At 39.0% G+C, this 18,345-nt stretch overlaps 1 long non-coding RNA gene across 4 annotated transcripts in view; it reads right to left on the reverse strand.

The window, feature by feature from the left end:
* LOC138152705 (uncharacterized) overlaps nt 1-11,885 on the reverse strand; it is a 72,067-nt gene extending 60,182 nt beyond the window's left edge. Inside the window, exons 1-3 of one of the 4 annotated variants that reach the window (XR_011166178.1) lie at nt 11,210-11,671; nt 2,786-2,894; nt 1,455-1,611 (exon numbers count right to left, since the gene is read on the reverse strand). This is a non-coding gene — a long non-coding RNA (uncharacterized lncRNA). The other 3 variants (XR_011166181.1, XR_011166179.1, XR_011166180.1) reach the window with 3 other exon arrangements.
* Between the last annotated feature and the right edge of the window lie 6,460 nt (nt 11,886-18,345).

The following is an 18,345-nucleotide window of genomic DNA, read 5'->3' on the forward strand; positions in this document are numbered from 1 at the left end:
CTTCTTCTTCTTCTTCTTCTTCTTCTTCTTCTTCTTCTTCTTCTTCTCCTTCTCTTTCTTCTTCTTCAACGCTAGTATAGAAATAATGTGTTGTATAACTTCACATGTATAATGAATATCATATTGTTTGCCTTCATAATGGGTAGGGGAGGATCCAGAGTGAAGGAGAGAATTTGGAACTTAAATTTTTTTTAATGAATTTTTAAAAATTGAATATACTTAAACAGAAAAAAGAGAGAGAAAGAGAGAATGTAGGTGACTTGGTCAGACCTGTGATTTAAAGAGATCACTTTGACTGTTGAATGGAGGATCCATTGGAGTGGGGAAGGGCTTGTGGCAGAGAAACAATTCAGCATTCTATTGCAATAGTCCAGAAATGAGGTGATAAGGGCCTTTACCAGGGTAGTGATGTCAGAGAACAGAAGGAAAAGAATGAGAGATGTTTTAAAGATAAAATCAAGAAACCTTAGCAACAGATTGAATCTGGATGGTAAAAAAGAATGAGGAGTCTAGTATTACACCTAGGTTGTAAACCTGGGTGATTGGGAGGATGGTAGGGCCCTCAATAATAATAGTGTAGTTTGGAAGAGTAAAAAGATAATGAATTCAGTTTTGGACAGGTCGAATTTAAGATATCTATTGGATATCCATTTTGAGATATCCAGTTGGCAATTGGAGACTTGCAACTGGAGATCAGTAGAGAGGTTAGGGTTAAATAAGTAGAATTGAGAATCATCAGTGTTACCCAGTTTTGAAGATGTTTGGTTTGCCTGACAAATGTCCTTGACCAAGTGGATGGTGTAGCCTCCTTCGATTGGCTGCCTCTCTTTAAAACTGGTGAGACTAAATTATCTTTCTCTTTCCTCCATCCTTCGTACATGGTACCTAGCATGGATGCCATGAATTGAACCAGTGACAGGGGGAAAGGTCTTGATTTTCCTGTGTTCTCTCTCTTTTGCCTCAGTTTCAAGAAATGAACCTGGGAATATTTATTTCTGCTTTGTATCATTTGTCCTTTTTCAGGTGTTGGAGATGATCCCCAGGGAACTGGGAGTTAGAGATATAGAGATTGTGGAGCCAGGATTTCAGTCAAGGCGATACAGCCAGTCTCCCCACCATGGAAGCCCTAAGAAGCCAGGGTGTCTGAGCCTTGAACCAGAGAGTGGTTTTGGACTTGGAACCCCTCTACAGGAACTGAGCTAAACTATGAACTTAATCCTCTTCCCCTGCTCAGAGAGAGGTAGAACAGGAGGGAGTGGGATTATACCTTTCATGTACTGGGGGAGTGAATTTGTATATTTGTGATTATCTTTTGAAGTAAATAGCCCTCTTTGTAAAAGTTCTACTATATTGATGAGCATAGAGACAATAGCTGAATCCATGAGGGCTAATGAAATGACCAAGTGAAATAGTATGACAAGGAGGCTAAGGACAGAGCTCTGTGGGATACTCACTGTTAAAAAAGAGCAGTCAGAAGGAAGTGGCACAGTGGATAGAACACCAGGTCTGGATTCTGGAAGACCTGAGTTCAAATCTGGCCTCAGATGCTTAGATCACTAACTGTATGACCTTGGGCAAGTCACTTAACCCTGCTTGCCTCAGTTTCTTCATCTGTAAAATGAAATGGAGAAGGAAATGGTAAACTACTCCAGTATCTTTAACAAGAACCCCCCCCCCCATAAGGTCACAAAGAATCGGAGACAACTGAACAACAGCAGTAAAAATCAGAAGGAGAGAGTAGTGTCACAAAAACCTAGAGAGAAGAAAGTATCAATGAGAAGAGGAAAAATGCCAGTGTCAAAGGCTGCAGAAAGGTCAAGAAGGATGGGGACTGAGAAAGGGTTATTAGATTTGACAATTAAGCAATGGATTAGTAATTCTGGAGAGTACTTTTTTCAGTTGAAAGATGAGGTCAGAAACCAGAATGTAGAGTTAAGAAAAGAGTGAGAAGGAAGTGGAGACACCTATTGTAGATGGCCTTCTCAAGGAGTTTAGTCAGAAAAATGACAAATATGGGACAACAGCCAGCAAGGGTTTTCTGAGGGTTGGGGGAGACTAGGATATGTTTGTAGAAAGGAGGAAAGGAGCAAGTAGATGGTGAGAGATTGAAGATAGGTGAGGGAGCAGGGATGACAGAGGGAACAATCTGCTGGGGAAGACAGATCATGCACCACATGTCTGTGTCATGGGCTTTCATAGTGGGGGCAGAAGGCAACTAGAGAAGAAGGGACTTCTTTCTAAGTGTGCATGTAAGGGATTAGCCCTCTCTGCTGTTAATTTATATCTGTTACTCTTTTTTTTTTTTCTGTTTTCCATCAGCCCTTCTCCCTGACTCCAGGAACATGATGCCTTTCATTTCTCCCAAAACCTTTGTTTTGAGAGGGCTCAGACTTATCCAACTTCCTTCCTGTACCATACTACCTACCTCCCCCTTTTCAGTATCCTTTTATGTATTGTCTTCATGCATTAGCTTATAAGATCCTTAAGGGAAGGACCTATCTTTCTTTTTCTTATTGTCTCTCCTTTGCCTTAGCACAATACCATACACACTGTAGGGACTTAATAAATGTTTATTGACTGTTCTTGGTGTCTTAGCTTGCACTGATAGATAGCTATAATTGCTTTACTTCTAGCTCATAATTCTTTTGAAGGGATCTCTTGAGTGTTATCAAGGGTTGGAGATAATGTCTAGTCTTCTATCTTGTTGGTCACATGGTCTGGAAGTTCCAGTGTAAGGATTATTTTCCATGTTTTGTAACTCAGGGAATTGAGACCTAGATCATACCTGAGATCATGCTGTTGGAAAGTGGCAGTTAGGACTTGTCCCCAGGCCATCATCAGCTTTGAAGGCCAGTGATAACTCCACTACACCACTCTGTTTTCAAAATAATTTTCTATAAAAGAAAAAATGCAGGCTTGGGATCATGAACCCTGTATTCAAATTCTGGTGCTCCGACACTTACTGCATGTGTGATTATGAGCAAGAGGCTTCACCTTTTATGAGCCTGTCTCCACATCCCTGAAATGGAGATAATATTGTGTGATTTCCCTCATGGGGAAAATTGTGAGGAAAATGCTTTGTGAATATTAAAATAGAAAAATATAACTAGAAAAAATAAACAAACTCCCAGAGAGGATTGACAATAGGTAGTGATAGATGGCTGGGCAGAGGGAAGTATCTAGAATTGAAGTCACTCAACTATCTTTGTCTCTTCAACTTGTTACAGCCAGACTCTTTGATCTGCTTTTCCAAATCCACTTACACATTTACCTCTACATCTAGCCTTCTGTTTCTTTTGTATTTTTCTATAGCTCTGCACAAATATCTCATAAAGTAGTATCCAATAGCTCTATAAAATTCCATGGCAAGGAACTAAAGACAAAACAGATGCCCATCAATTGGGAAATAGCTAAACAAATTGGACCACAAGAATGTAATGGAATATTACTGTACCACAAGAAATGATGAATATAAAGATTATCAGAGAAACAAAGGAAAACTTGAAGGAGCTGATATAAAATGAGATAAACAGAATCATAAAAATTAAATACCAATGACTACAATAATGTAAATAGAATGAACAACAATAAAAATCTAAAACTGAACATTGTAGGGTCATCTAGGTGGCATAGTGGAGAAAGTTCAGGGTCTGGAGTCAGGAGGACCTGAATTCATATCCAGCCTCAGTAACTTAGTAGCTGTGTGGCCCTGGGCAAGTCACTTAACCCTGTCTGCTTCAGTTTCCTCATCTGCAAAATGAGCTGGAGAAAGAAATGGCAAACCACTCTGGTAACCCCAAATGGGGTCACAAAGAACTAGACACAACTGAAAATGATAATAACAAGAAAACTGTGTAAAAATGGCTGAGCTTGAGATGAGAAAATGTCTCTTCTCTTCTTTGAAGAAGTTAGGGACTATGCATATGGAATAATGACTATATTACCAAATTTGGTTGATATATTAGTTAGTTTTACTAATCTGCTTTCCTTTTCCTTTTGTTATTCACTGTTACAAGGGGCAATTCAGAAATAAAGGCAACATTAAAAAATAGTAATTAAAACACAGATTACCAGATATTTTAAATAATTAGGAAATGCTCTCTGTTTGGTTCTATGGTCAGCTAAGGGAAAGAAATTTAGTGATTACTAAAGTTCCTTGAAGGGCAGGGACTGTTTTGTCCTTGAATCCATAGCACCTATTTTATTATATTTAAGAACTACTTGTGCAGTTGAATGCAACTGGTTAGTGGTCGACCCAGGACTAGAGTCCAGATTTTCTGAATAGTATTCTCTTCAGGTTCCAGCATTGCTGACTCTAATATGAGAGTACTTGAGAACTGACTGGAAAAACAACATTTACTATATTTATAGAAATTGTTTAACCCCCTTTCTTTTGAGATTTTAATTTTAAAATGGTTGAGAGAAGGGTAAAATAGATAAGTAGCCAAATAGTTTTTGAAGAAATTGAAAACAGTAACATGAAGCCTTTACTAATCCCCAGTTGCTTGTGCCTCTTTCCAATCCCCTATCCCATTATCTTATATTTATGTTTTTTTGGGACAGAGGCATCATTGCATAGTCAGTAGAAACTTGGCCTTCAAGCAAGACCTTAGTGCACATCCCACTTCTGGCACTTAGTGGTTGTGTGACCTCAGCAAGTAGTTAATTGCTCACTGCTCTAGTTTGTCTGAGGCTGGAAACTGCCAAGAGAGAACTGGCTTGCCCTGGTACAGGGAGTCTTCTTATAAAGGAGTTTTTTATACTAATGAAATTTCAATCTAGTCCTTATCTTCATATTTTGTAAGTACTTTCATACTTAAAAATATATTTTGTATATACTTGTATCTGTATATGTTGTTGTCTTTCCAAACAGAGCAAAAACTTTGAGTGGCTTGCAATAATGATTCCATTTCTTTGTCTTTGAATCTTACTATCTAGCACAGTGTTTGAAATTATATAGGCAAACTTAATAAATACTTGTTGACTGATTAAACCATAATAAAGAACAGCTCCAAATGATCAATTAGAAAAATGGTGCCTAAGTAATCTTAATCTTAAATATTCAATGCCATCTCATTTAAATTACTAAAAAATTATCTTATTGAGTTAGAAAAAAATAATAGCCAAAATTCATTTGGAAGAACAAAAGGTCAGGAATTCCAAAGAAACCAGGGGAAAAAAAGATGTAAAGGAAGGAGATTGAGCAGTATCAGACCTTTAAATATATTATATTAGAAGGCGAGAGCATTGTTGAAATGTAAAGTGGATACTTTAGACTATTTTAAATTAGAAATTCTTGTATAAATAAAACCAATATAGCTAAGAATATAAGGATTGCAGAAAATTGGGAAAAAAACTTTCATGGACAACCTCTCAGATAGGATTGTGATTGTCTTGTAACACTGCTGTGATGTAGGAGATGATGAATAGGTTAATTTAGAAAATACAGAAAGACTCCGAACCATGAAGGAAGATGCTATCCACCTTCAGAGAAAGAGATGACAAGTGGAAATATGCACAATCTTACAGATATATGTATGAGTTTATATGTATGTATAGATATCTGTGCATATGTGTGTGTTTGTGTATGTGCTTTTAATTGTAGCATTCTTTAGTGTGGGGGAGGGGGAGAAGAAGGGAGGGAAAAATGAAGTAAAAAGTGCACAGAAGAGAAGAAAAAAACCTACAAGGAAGCAAAAAAAAAGCTGGGCAGCTTTGAAAATAATGTGTAGTATATATTATATAGGTTTTTTTGAAATGGAAATGTATTGTTTTATAGTGAATCTTCTCTTATGTTCTCATTTTGCATTTAAATTTAAAATGAATAAAAATTTACAAAAATAGAACAATGGTGAAGCTTTTTCTTTTGGCAAATTGACAAATATGATTGAAAAAAGACAAAAATGGCCAGTGTTAGGAGATTGAGGAAAGGCAGGCATACTTATATACTGTTGGTTAAACTGTGAATTTATCCAACCTTTCTGGATAGTAGTTTGGAATTATGTAAGAAAAGTCAATAAATGTTTATGTGCTTTGATCCAGAGATCACATTACTAAGTATATAGTCCAAGGAAAACAAAGGCAGAAAAAAAAGATTCCATAAATATCAAAATATTTATAACAACACTTTGTGGGGGCAAAAAAAAACCAACAAAAAATATATAGAATTGGAAATAGTGTATACCCACCTAATTTGGGAATGATGGAACAAATTGTGTTATAAAACAATAATAGACAACATCTATATAGCACCTGCTATGTATGGAGCAGGCTAAATACTTTACAAATACCTCATTTGAGCCTCAAGACAACCTTTCAAGGTAGATGTAGTTATTATCATTCCTATTTTATAACTGAGGGAATTGAGGCAAACAGTGGTTAAGTGACTTTCCTAGGGTCACACAGGTAGTAAGTGTCTGAGGTTGTATTTGAATCCAGGTCTTCCTGCACGTTATCCTGCCCAGCATTACATCTACTGAGCCACCTAACTGTGTAATAGAATATTTTGCTCATCAGGTTACAACAAATATGAAGAATTCAGGGAAATATGGAAAATCATGTGAATTGATGCATAGTGAAAAGTAGAACCAGGACAACAATATACACAGTGAATGAAAAGAACACCAAAATGAAATTAAATGTTGTGTGATTATAATGATCAATCTTGCCCCACTGTAGCCCTTTAAAAGAAATAAGAATCTTTTCTTGCAGAAGTAGAGCACAAAAGGTGTCAATCAATTTGGCTTAGTTTTTTGAGGTCCATGTATCAGTCAGTCATCTTATTGTTTAGTCTTTTTTCAGTGTATTCTGACTCTTGGTGACCCTTTGGGATTCTTGGCAAAGGTACTAGAGTAGTTTGCCATTTCTGTCTTTAGCACATTTGATAGATGAAGTCTTCCTGATTCTGATCCCAGTGCCGAATCCACTGTGATGCCTAGCTGCCCAGTCATCTGTCATTTATTAAATGACTACTACGTGCCATGGATGTTCTAAGCACTGGGGAGAGCCAGTCCCTGCTCTCAAGAAGGTTGAGATTGACTTTTGCTTTTGTTTGTATCCCTAGTGTTTAGTACAGTGCTTGACACATAGTAAACACACAGACATTATACACACACACACACACAGTTATATATAGTAATATATCCACATACACATGAACTATATGTAGAATTACATACACATATTTACATTTACTTCAGAAAATGACTGAAATAAAAACAAAAGGCAAGATGGAACTTTAAAAAATACAATAAAACAAAATGGACTCAGAGGGATAGAATTATATTCAAATATCTGTACCTGGCCTCTGCTACCTCCCAGCAATCTTTTCTGAAATTATGATTCCTTTTAAGTAGTGATCTACCCAGTTAGATGAAGTTAGGTGGAATATTGATCTAGTTAATATTTCTCCCTTTCTTAACAATTCATTGCATTTTTAAAAAATGTACACTTAGTGTGAACTACTTCAAAATGGAGATAGTATAGTTAGTTCTGCTGTAATTCAACATATGGGTTCTCAAAAAACGCTGCACTATGCAAAATTGTGCAACAAAAAAAAGGAACTTATGGGGAAAACGTGGTACAACACTCAAAAATTTAATCAATGGTATATTGGAAAAAATATAAGAAGCTAATAAAAAAAATAGCATGTCAAATGGTTAATAGATAAAACTCTACAATAAATAGTAGCTACATCTGTGGCCTTCAGCTCTGCTAAGCTTGCGGCCAGGGGTTCACTAGCAACTTCAGGCTGAAGGGGGTGAGGGCAATGTGACACAGCCTTTCTGCCCATAGCGCCTACTGCATCAGAACGTATATAATAAATGTATCACTTTAACTTGACAGACACCTGAAGTTTGCTTGTGGAAATGGGCTTCAGAAGGACTGCAATTTATGAATTATTGTGAAGTACTGAAATTTTCTGAGTTCTCTTGCTGTTTCTCAAGCAAGAAATCTCTTAGAAGCAAACTCAAAATTCAAGTTATACTCAAAATGTTTCTTAATATATTAACCTTATTGGAAGAAATGTGTGTTTTTGAAACATGCATTATAGCAAAACTGACTATACTTCAAGGTGTGTTTGTGTGCCCAAATATGTATATGTGTATGTGTGTGTGTGTGTGTGTGTGTGTGTGTGTGTGTATTTATTTATTTATTTATCTCAGTATACTTGTTAGATTTTAAGCTTCTTAAGGCCAAGGATTATATTGTATTTATATTTGCATCCCTGACAGTGCTATAGTATAGTAGAAGCCCGTAGCAAATATTTCTTTTTTTTTTTTAAGTAATTGGGGTTAATTCACTTGTTCAAGGTTACATGGCCAGTTATTTCTGGGTGTGGTGCTAAGTATCTGAGCCCAGATTTGATCCCCAGGTCATCCCGACACTGGAGCCAGTGCTCTTACTCGCTGAGCCACTTGGCCGCCCCTGAGCAAAAAAAACAAAAAAGGTAATAAATGGATGAGAGATCAACATAATTTGAAAACTGGTTGAATTCAATCAATGAGTCAATCAACAAACATTTAATCAATTGATTACTAAATACCTAACATTATGCTAATCTTTGGGAGTACAAAGAAAGGCAAAAAGAGTCTCTGTCCTCAAGAGTCTTTCTTACATTCTAATTGGGGAAGTAAGCAGTAGATAAACAGAGTCCTATAAAATACGTATAGAGAAGTAAAGAAACCTTAGATGGGAAGTCTTAAATGACTGAAGGATAGGGGGTAGAAGTTGCTGGGGAATAAGGCATACTCCAGAAAACTTTACGTTTGTAAACACACAACATTTTCATAATAATATTTTCAATTTACTCTTACCAATATTGTTGAAAGGATTGGGACAACAGAAGAATATATACAAATAAGTACAAGAAAAGGCAAAATGCATAAATGCCTATAGCCGAGATCAAACAGAGAGAAATGAAGATTGGTGGAGGTCAGGATAAAGGATTAAAGAAACCTTTATCAAGGGAGGTAGACTCTGAATTGGGGGCAGCTAGGTGGTGCATTGGATAGAGTGATTTACTTGGAGTCTAGTTCAAATCTGGCTTCAGACACTTCCTAGATGTGTGCCCCTTCCTTGGGCAAGTCACTTAACCCTGTTTGCCTGTTTCCTCATCTGTAAAATGAACTAGAGAAGGAAATTGCAAACCATTCCAGTATCTTACTTAAATGAAGTCACAAAGAGTGATTGAAAAGTGACCGAACAATAGTGTCTGAGTTGAGCCTACAAAGAAGAGGAGGAATTCAGGTATAAATAAAGTCTCTATGTTTTAGAGGAAGTGCGTTTTATATATGGGAATAGCATACAGAAAATGCCATAGTTTCTGTTAAAATAGTCATCCTCTACAATGTTGACATTAAGCGGGGCATGCTGACATTTATTTTGAGTATTTTCTTTCCTTTCAAGTTTCAGACTTAAGTACCTTTAATGCAAGGGAAAAAGAATCCACAGAAAGGCTGCATCACTAACTTACTACATTAGTTTCTCCTCAAGTTAAAATATGCTCTGATCCTGTGCAGATTCTTGGTCTAAGGAGGAAAAGGGCAAGAATTAGTAGAGGAAAAAAATACTAATTTATTCTCTGTTTTTCCCAGTCAGTTGCAAACCGTTCCAGATGCTTTAGTTTTGTCTTTTGTTTGACCCGATCAGAAGAGAAAACATGTTCTGATTAATTATGCTATGTTTCTAAAGCAACTTGAGTAGGATCACACATTCAGAGCTGGAAGAGACCTTAAAAATGATTTCCTTTAACCTTGTTATACAAATGAAGAAACTGTGACCTGGGGAGGTTGTGATTTGAGCTTACAGGCAGTATTAGAATTCTTTTTAATAAGAAATGAGTGAGAGAAGTTTGGGAGAAGAAAAATATTAAGATAGGGGCTACTCAGTTAATTTGGCAAAGATGTAGATCAATTGTTCTTCCAATCAAATAACTTTCTATTGTTATTATCATCCCAGCCTCCCACAAAGGCTATTCTGAAGTGTGGTCACTTTAAAGCAAGATACACCTGTAGTGCTTAGGATTGGAATTGTATGGGGCCCTTTCTATCCTTTTTCCCATATCCCCTTCCCCCCCAACCCTATATAGCTGGGCCTCTGATTTCTGATATGGCTATTCTGGGAGTTACAAGAATTCAAAGCAGATCATTTTTTCCAGGCAGAAGAGATAGGAAAGATATTGTTCCCAGGAGAGGAGGCCAGGCTAGGGGAAAGGAGAGGAGAAGGGACAAAGAATGAAAAATGAAATGAAAAAGAGAAAAAAAATAGATAAATTGGACAGTATTACTGAAATAGGTTAAGCCTGAGAGAATTCAGTGTTATTATTTTTTTTACACTTCAAAGAGGCGGCAAATTGCTCATAATTCACACGCCTAATCCCCATAACACTTTCCTACTCTTCTTTTCTACACCAGATTTAGTTAAGTAATCTCTTTTCCAAGGAAATATCAATTTCCCCCCACCTCACATCCAGTCCTTTCCAAGCCCCAAAGAGCTCAGTGGTAGACCTTTCTTTTGATAAGAAAAGCAGAACTTAGATAAAAGGTAGTGTGTAAACCCTATCTCAGTGAGTTTCTGTCTTCACAACAGAACCTGTCTCCTGCTTATTGTCACTGATTTTACTTGATTTACACTGACTTTACTATGATGTTTCTGGAAGTCAGTGCCCAACTTGAAGAAACCTGTTACTGCTCTCTTTCCTAAAACTATATACACCTTTGTGGCCCAGCCTGCTTCCCTGAAGTGTAATGGAAAAACAAACAAACAAAAAAAACTTTGTGGTCTGGAATAATGCCTTGCTGTGCAGAACATGATAATCATTTTCCCATGTATGGATTACTGGCACTCAGGATGTTACTTCTGTCTCTGTTCTTGTTAGTGTGTGATAGTTTCTTATTTTCCTTATCTAGAACATGAGAGGCAGATCTTTATACCTTGTTTTGCTGTTACCTTAATAGGCAATGTCTGCCATGTCTTTTGGAGTGGCTTTCTGAACAGAAAAGAATTGGAGGGATCAACTGAGAAATGGGTTAAAGCTAATCTAGGATGTCCACAGAAACCCAGTACCAGGGCCGGCCCTGGAAAATGGTACCTGAGATCCAGTTACCTACCAGCTTTTCACCAGTCAAGTTCCTTTACCTCCCCAACTGTGGTCTGACCCATCCATTCCCATCCCCATTGCCATTTCCCTCTGACCTTATACTCCTACCTCTTCTAGGAGTTAGAAAGAAGTCTCTGAAACCACACTGGCTGCTGAATTGCAGTGGGGACCCACTGCAGATGATGGAACATTCCTCTTCATATGCATCTGCCCTTCTCCCTGGTACATGGCAAAAGTAAGGAACTGGCTGGTTGATCTCACTCTCTGCCAGGGATTCCACTGGGAAACCCTCTCTTGTTGGCAGCTGGTAGCAGCCACTCCTAATGGTGCAGGTTCTCTGATTTGTGCAGCTCCCTATACTCCCTCTGTATGCCTCTCCTGCCTCTGGGGGCCAGCTTGGGGCAAATGAGCCTCCAGCTTCAGGGAACAGAGCATTTTCAACTAAAGGAAAGTTAAAATCACCCTATATCTCCAGGGAAAAAAGGAGGGATGAGCGAGGAATGAAGGAGCCACTCCCTTTTTTTTTTTTTTAACTGCATTCAAAAACCCAGGAGACATGAAAAACAGGAAACTTACTGTCTCTTCTCCCACGGATCTTCTGACAATATCCACGATCCCGGGAAGCCTCACAAGAAGTCAGTATGTAGGTACTCCTGGCCACTTACTGAGCAGGCTCCAACAAAGATGAGCTCACCAGGATATTGTCTAATGGATTAACCCTTTCTTAGCTTTTCTCCAGGGCGGTGGGACAAACCTTAATGGATCTCAGACCAATTTCCCCACTGGCTAACAGAGCTCCTAAAATATGGATGAGGCATCTCTATAAAATTCGTATCTAAGAATTGGTGGGGAAGCATATTAACCTCATACCTAGGCAGGCCTGATTTCTCAAATCTAACTCTGAAGAGCATACATTAAGGGGGCTAATAGAGAAGTATTGTTGGCTTGAAGACATTAGTACTTAGGAAAAATCTATGATGTGGAGGAAGTCCTGAGTTGCTGAGGAATATGCAGAAAGCTTGCTAAATTCAGAGGGGGATTTTGACAGATATAGGAGGGTAACTGATATGGGAACTTTAAGAATAGGGGGAATAAGGAGCAGGCCAGAGCAGCAAGGAATTAAGTTAGAGTGAAGAAGAGAGAATCACATTTAGGGTTTCAGGTATTTGAGGACTTCTAAGGAATTGGTTGCCTCTACCCTAAGCTTGGTGCAGAAGGAACCCTAAGAAATAGGAAGCAGAATAAGGGAAGAAAGAAATATTTACAAATTATCTTTTTCTTATTACCATTTATTGCCTAAAGTATAGATTGGGGAGAGATTATCTACCTTACTGAGAAGTACTGCTGGGAGCTATGGTTGCTGAAAAGGCAGAGTATTCTTCTTGACTCTGAAGTTTCTGGATTTTTTTGGTGTGTGTCATGCACCCTTTGGTATATTATGATATATGATATATGTTATGTATCATGTCATATAGGATGTAGGGAAGCACATGGACCCTTCTCAAAATATTTTTTAGTCACAATTACAGGAAATCTTAAACTTCATTAAGAGGTTAGTAGAAAATAATAGATGCAATATTTTCCCCATCCAAATTCAGAGACATCATGAAATCTCTCCTTGTGCCTTTAGGAATCCCCGGACCCCAGTTTAAGAATCCCTATTGTACAGCAGCAACTATTGAAAAGAAAAGAAGCAAGAATGATGGGTGAAGGAAAAGAAGGAAAGGTTACAGTGGAGGGATATATGTGTATGTGGTATAGGAAGATGAGAATAGAGAATAGCCTAGAGGGAGTTCAAGGAGGCATTTGGATTGATACCCATATCTGTTGCTGGTGAAATTCCTTTTACAAGTACCTGAAATGTCCATCTTTTTGGTAGTATGAATATACTGGGATATCCCTTTGGAGGGAGTAGTTAATAACATAAAGAAAAAAGGGTACTAGATTTCTTCCTTTCTTCTTTGTGTACATGATACCTATACCTAGTCTCTGGTTGAGAAGAAGGCGCGTGGGATGGGAGGCCTAAGAGGGGATTGTTCTTGCCCTTTTTTGCATTCCAGTATTTAGCACAGTGTCTGACACATAGTAAACACTTGTTTTTTTAAACTCAATGTTTCTTGAGTGATTGCCCATTTAGTGCCTACATTTCATCATCCAGACAATGGGAAGAAAACAGCAATCTAGAATTCAAATTTGCAAGACTGGAAAGCAAAGCAAAGACTGGTAAATAAGAAAGGACTTGGCAACAAAGGGGTGTGTCTATTAACGTGTCTCTGATGACACAGAAGAAAGGGTAATGGAGATGGGAAGTAGAGAGAAGAAGGGAAGGAGGGAAAAGGAGGGAGGGAGAACTAGGAGGGAAGAAAGGTAAGAGAAGGGAGAGGGGAGACAAAGAGATGAAGTGGGAGCCCGCCTAGGATACTTGCTTAATCACCGTCAATAGTTTGGAAGATCAATTCTCTTACCACAAGTAAGTAATAGAGATTTTGATGGATTTTTATAGTTTGGAGTCAATTTAGGAATGCATCCTTCTAGTAGAAGTGGGATGGGGAAGTCACTATATTTACCCTTACCCTTGTTGGGATTTGGAATGAGTCCCTCAATTCTCATTCTGGCACTGTGGATAACCTCTCTGCCCCAACCTCTTTTTTTTTTTTTTAAAGCAACTGGGGTTAAGTAACTTGCTCAAGGTTACACAGCCAGTTATTTCTGGGTGTGGTGCTAAGTATTGGAGCCCGGATTTGATCCCAGGTCATCCCAACACTTGCTGTGCTACCTGGCCACCCCATGCCCCAACCTCTTAACTGAGCTTTATTTTAACTCATATCCTGCTGTAGAAACTTCCCAGCCTGGGACCCTGGAGAATCCTTATGATCCTTTTCAGAGAAAACCCTTCCCAGAGCACCTATCCAGAACCTTTGGATAAACTCTACCATCCAGAACTGAATTACTCTTTACCAGACTTCAGACAATAGCCAAACTCAGAAAAAATGTGAGCTGCTTCTTTCTTCTCCTGGGTGCATCCAGGATTGCAGGAGAGGATCATTGGGAAGAGGGTTTTGGCTCTTGGTTTAAGGCTGCAGGAGAACTGTGTTCCCTACCCCATGGCCTGGGAAGCCATGCAAAGTAATTACTCAAATCAGACTGAAGTAGAAATGCAATGTAGCAGCCCCAGGAGGAAGAGTTCCCTCCAGCCTTCCCTGCAGCTGCTACCACAGTGCTTGCTTGCCCAAACTCTCTTCAAGGGCACCTTTCTGGTGAAACATGATTTTATCTAAGCCTCCCTCAGAGCTCACCGAGGTATTTTAATTTGTCAGATTTCCTCTGGAGGATGTCTGGGCTCCGCCCTATCCTCACTTGAGTTTGTTTACCTCTTTATTCAGAATGAGATTTGCAGGATGTTATGGGAGGCTGTGGAGTGTTATGCAGAGGTGAAAGAAGCCAGGGAGGAGAAGGATCTCTGCTTTCAGTGTTTTTTGAGTGTGTCCACTGATTTTTCTGCCCTTCCTTCACCTCAGGCCTATCTGGATTGAGCTAAAACACTGAGTATATATAGAATATCTCACACAGTGGCAGGGTAGGCTTATAGCCACTGGAATCCAATAACTGAATAAAGAACCAGGGCCACCAGAGTTAAAGAGAGCAGATGGAGAGAATAATAAGGGGTGCTGGCAGAACACATAGGAACTCAATCATAAGGGAGGTGTTGGTCACTCCTGGGACATGCCTGCCATCTAGTGGGTGCTTCAAATAATGATTCTAACTTGTCAAGGTGTCTAAAAGTGTGATCAATAAAATGATATTGATTATAGGACTTTGAGGTTTGCAAAGCACTTTCTTAATAGCAATATTTTAAGGTAGTAGTGTAAGTTCCATTACCTCATTTTACAGATTGGAAAAAAAAAAAGTAGAGTGGTTAAATAGCTAGACCACAGGCACATAGCTAGTAAGTATAAGTATTGGAAATCATATCTCGGTCTCCTGACTCCAGACCCAGTACTCCATAATGCCTTTCTTGTCATCATATTTATTGAATAACTATTATGTCATTATTCTATTCCAAAACACTATTTTGGAAAGGGTGGGGGTCTGAATCTGTGGTTTCATTGATATAGGGACTACCAGACAGAATGAGAGAAGGAATAAAAAGTAAGGAGAAAAGTAAGGTTCCAGTAAGAGAGGAGGTGAGAAACAGAAGGAGATGGGGAATTATGGTCAGGGCAAAGGGTGAGAACAGATCCAGGATAGCAGGACAGGGAAGAGAAAAAAGAGAGAAGGTCATTTCAGGCAGAAGAATCAGTGTGAGCAAGGTAACAGAGGGCAGGAATAAGCATAACATACTTTTCCTGGAGAGGAGAACTCATTTTAGGAACTAATCAAGCAACAAACATTTGTTGTATTGGCTCAGGGGGATATTTATTATTAGGATAAGAAATCTTATTGACTCAAGGTCTGGAGACCTGTAAGGCAGACTAGGATGTGGAAATTGGGGCCACTAGATGGTTGAAGTGACAGAGTATGGGATTTGGAGTCAGCAAGGTCTGAATTCAAATCCTGCCTTAGATACTCACTAGCTGTATAAATTATGTGACAATCTTTCTGTGTGTAGTTGTATCACTAGTACTTAGCACAATGCCTGGCAAATAGATTATTGAGTAACTGACCCACCTTGGTCAAAGCATTTAACTTCTTTACCTTTAGTTTCCTCATCTGTATGATTAGAATGATAAAAGCATCAAATTTCTAGAATTGCTGGGAGGATGGAATGAGGTAACGCATATAAAAAAGCACTTTGCAAACCTTAACCATATGAATTATAGCTGTAATTAAGTGGTAGGCAGGGTTGCTGATGGATGGCCTACTACTGTATGTACCAGACACTATGCTAGGTGCTGGGAATGGGAAGACAAAAATGAAACAGTCCCTGTCTTCAAGATATAATCTACCAAGGTGTGATGGTAATGTAATTTTGAATTTGAAGATCCTTTTGTGTTGGCAAAAGTAGCAGGTATTTAGCACTTAGTAAATGATCAAGCCTCTGTTGGGGAAACAGAAGGTATGAACTCCTGTCTCCTGTTACTGACATAACAGGAAGGGGTTGGCTGAAGGAAGTAGCTAGTGCTGTGTATATAATAAAAGCCCCAGAGAGGCACAGTCAGAATTTCCTTGAGACCGAGATCTGGTGGCAGAGCTGCTACAGAAGAATGGAGAACTGAGTCCTGAAAACTTGTGGTGGTGGAGCTTCTTCTGAACAGGAGCCCAGAGACTGGAGCCTGGAATCCGGAGCCAGGAGTCCAGGAGAAGCATGACTGGGATGCTGACACTTTGTTTGCTGCTTGGTTGAGCCTTGAATTCCCTGGAGCAGAAATGGTGAAGGAGCTGACATGGACCAGACCCTGTGTGCTCCAGTGTGGAGCAGGACCTGCGCAGAGAGCTGGTCAAGGAACTGGGAGCTGTCTGCCATTGAACCCAAGTGACAGTCTGGTGAATCCAGGTAGAATCTGGGACCATGGAATGGGATCCAGGGAATCTGAGAACAGGCCCCTAGTCAAGATGAAAAAACCTCTCCTTGGGTACTGAGTAATTATGGAATTATAGTTTACTAGTGACCTAAGGGGTGGAGGGTTTTGTATATGATACTGTAATGGGAATGTAAATTTGTAAGATCTTCCCTGCCCCTAGGCTAAAGTGCACCTGGAGCCTGGGGTGGGAGGCTTGTTTTTCAGTAGATACTTCTTGATTGGCCAGTGAGTCAATAAGGTTGTTACATTCTCTGAGCCAGGAGAAGGCTATATAAGCCCTGATGTGTAGCTTTGTTTTGGGGCTCACTTTGAGAAGTGTTCTGTGACTTGATCAGATGAAACTCTGGAAAGCCATTGTCCAGAGCCCCCCAGCTTTGAAACCCAGATGTTGTTTGGTATGAATGTAATGGTTGGACAGTTTGGAAATCTGTCTACTTGATCTGTTTTTGTCTTGATAATTCTGTCTGTATATTCTGAAGTTCGGGGTGCTGATCTTTTTCCCCTGAACTAGGTAAATGATACATATTTGACTGATTAAAGTAAGCTTGTTAACCCATTTTGAGTTGCTTTCCTTTATCAAAGCAGACCCAAGAACCTGTGTGAGCAGCTACCCTGGGGACACTGGGGTGCTTGCTGCTACAGATACTTAGTAAGACTTTACTGAATAAGTGACTGATTTGTACTTTGAGTACTTTGACTATTGTTACTGATAAGTGACCAATTAAGTTAATCAAGACTTTGCCCCAAGAGTGGAAGACTTTGACTGTGTACTTTGATACTACTGATAAGTGACTGATTGAGTTAACTTAAGAGTGACTATTTTACTTTGAGACAATGTTGTGAATATTATATTGTGATTTTCTGTGATGAGTTGTAATATGGTGAATTCTGTATTTTGAATTATGCTGTACCTTGATTTTCCATGGATGTTTTATTTTGTTATGGAATAGAGTGATCACTATACTGAGTAATCAGAACCTTAAAAAAGCTGTTCACATTAGCAGTTCTTCTGGAAAGCTTCTGTGCATGGCATTACACAAGGGAAGACACCTTGTACATTTATAGGTATGCACAAAATTGGTAAAGGGAAAGAAGGCACTAGCAGCTAGGGGATCAGGATCAGGAGGGGCTTCATATAGAAGGTGATGCTTTGCCTGAGCCTCATAGCAAGATCAGAATGAAGAAGGAAATATATTTTAGGCATAAGTATAGCCAATGCAAAGGCTCTGAGATGGAAAATGGATAACCATGTTTAAAGAGCAGCAAGACCTATTTGTCTGCACCAAGTAGGTACCAAATAGGTATTGCACATGAGCCAGGGTGGGATTTGGTTTAAATTGCCAAGCAGAGGAGTTTATATTTGATCTTAGAGGTAATTGCTATTGTTTTTTTTCTTTTTTCTTTTTGAAAGGCAATTGGGGTTAAGTGACTTGCCCAAAGTCACACGGCTAGTGAGTGTGTCAAGTGTCTGAGGCCAGATTTGAACTCAGGACCTCCTGACTCCAGAGCCGGTACTCTATTCACTGCACCACCTAGACGCCCTGGTAATTGTTAATGTTTTTGAGTTGTTTTCAATCTTGTCTGACTCTTGGTGACCACATTTGGGACTTTTTTGGCAAAGATATTGGAGGGGTTTACCATTTCCTTTTCTAGCTGACTATATAGATGAGGAACTGAGGCAAAGAAAGTTAAATGATTTACCCAGGGTCACTGAACTAGTAA

This window comes from Petaurus breviceps, unplaced genomic scaffold, assembly GCF_028583685.1.
Source record: "Petaurus breviceps papuanus isolate PSGF00001 unplaced genomic scaffold, PetGlider_PUasm1.0 90925, whole genome shotgun sequence".
Lineage (NCBI taxonomy): Eukaryota > Metazoa > Chordata > Mammalia > Diprotodontia > Petauridae > Petaurus > Petaurus breviceps.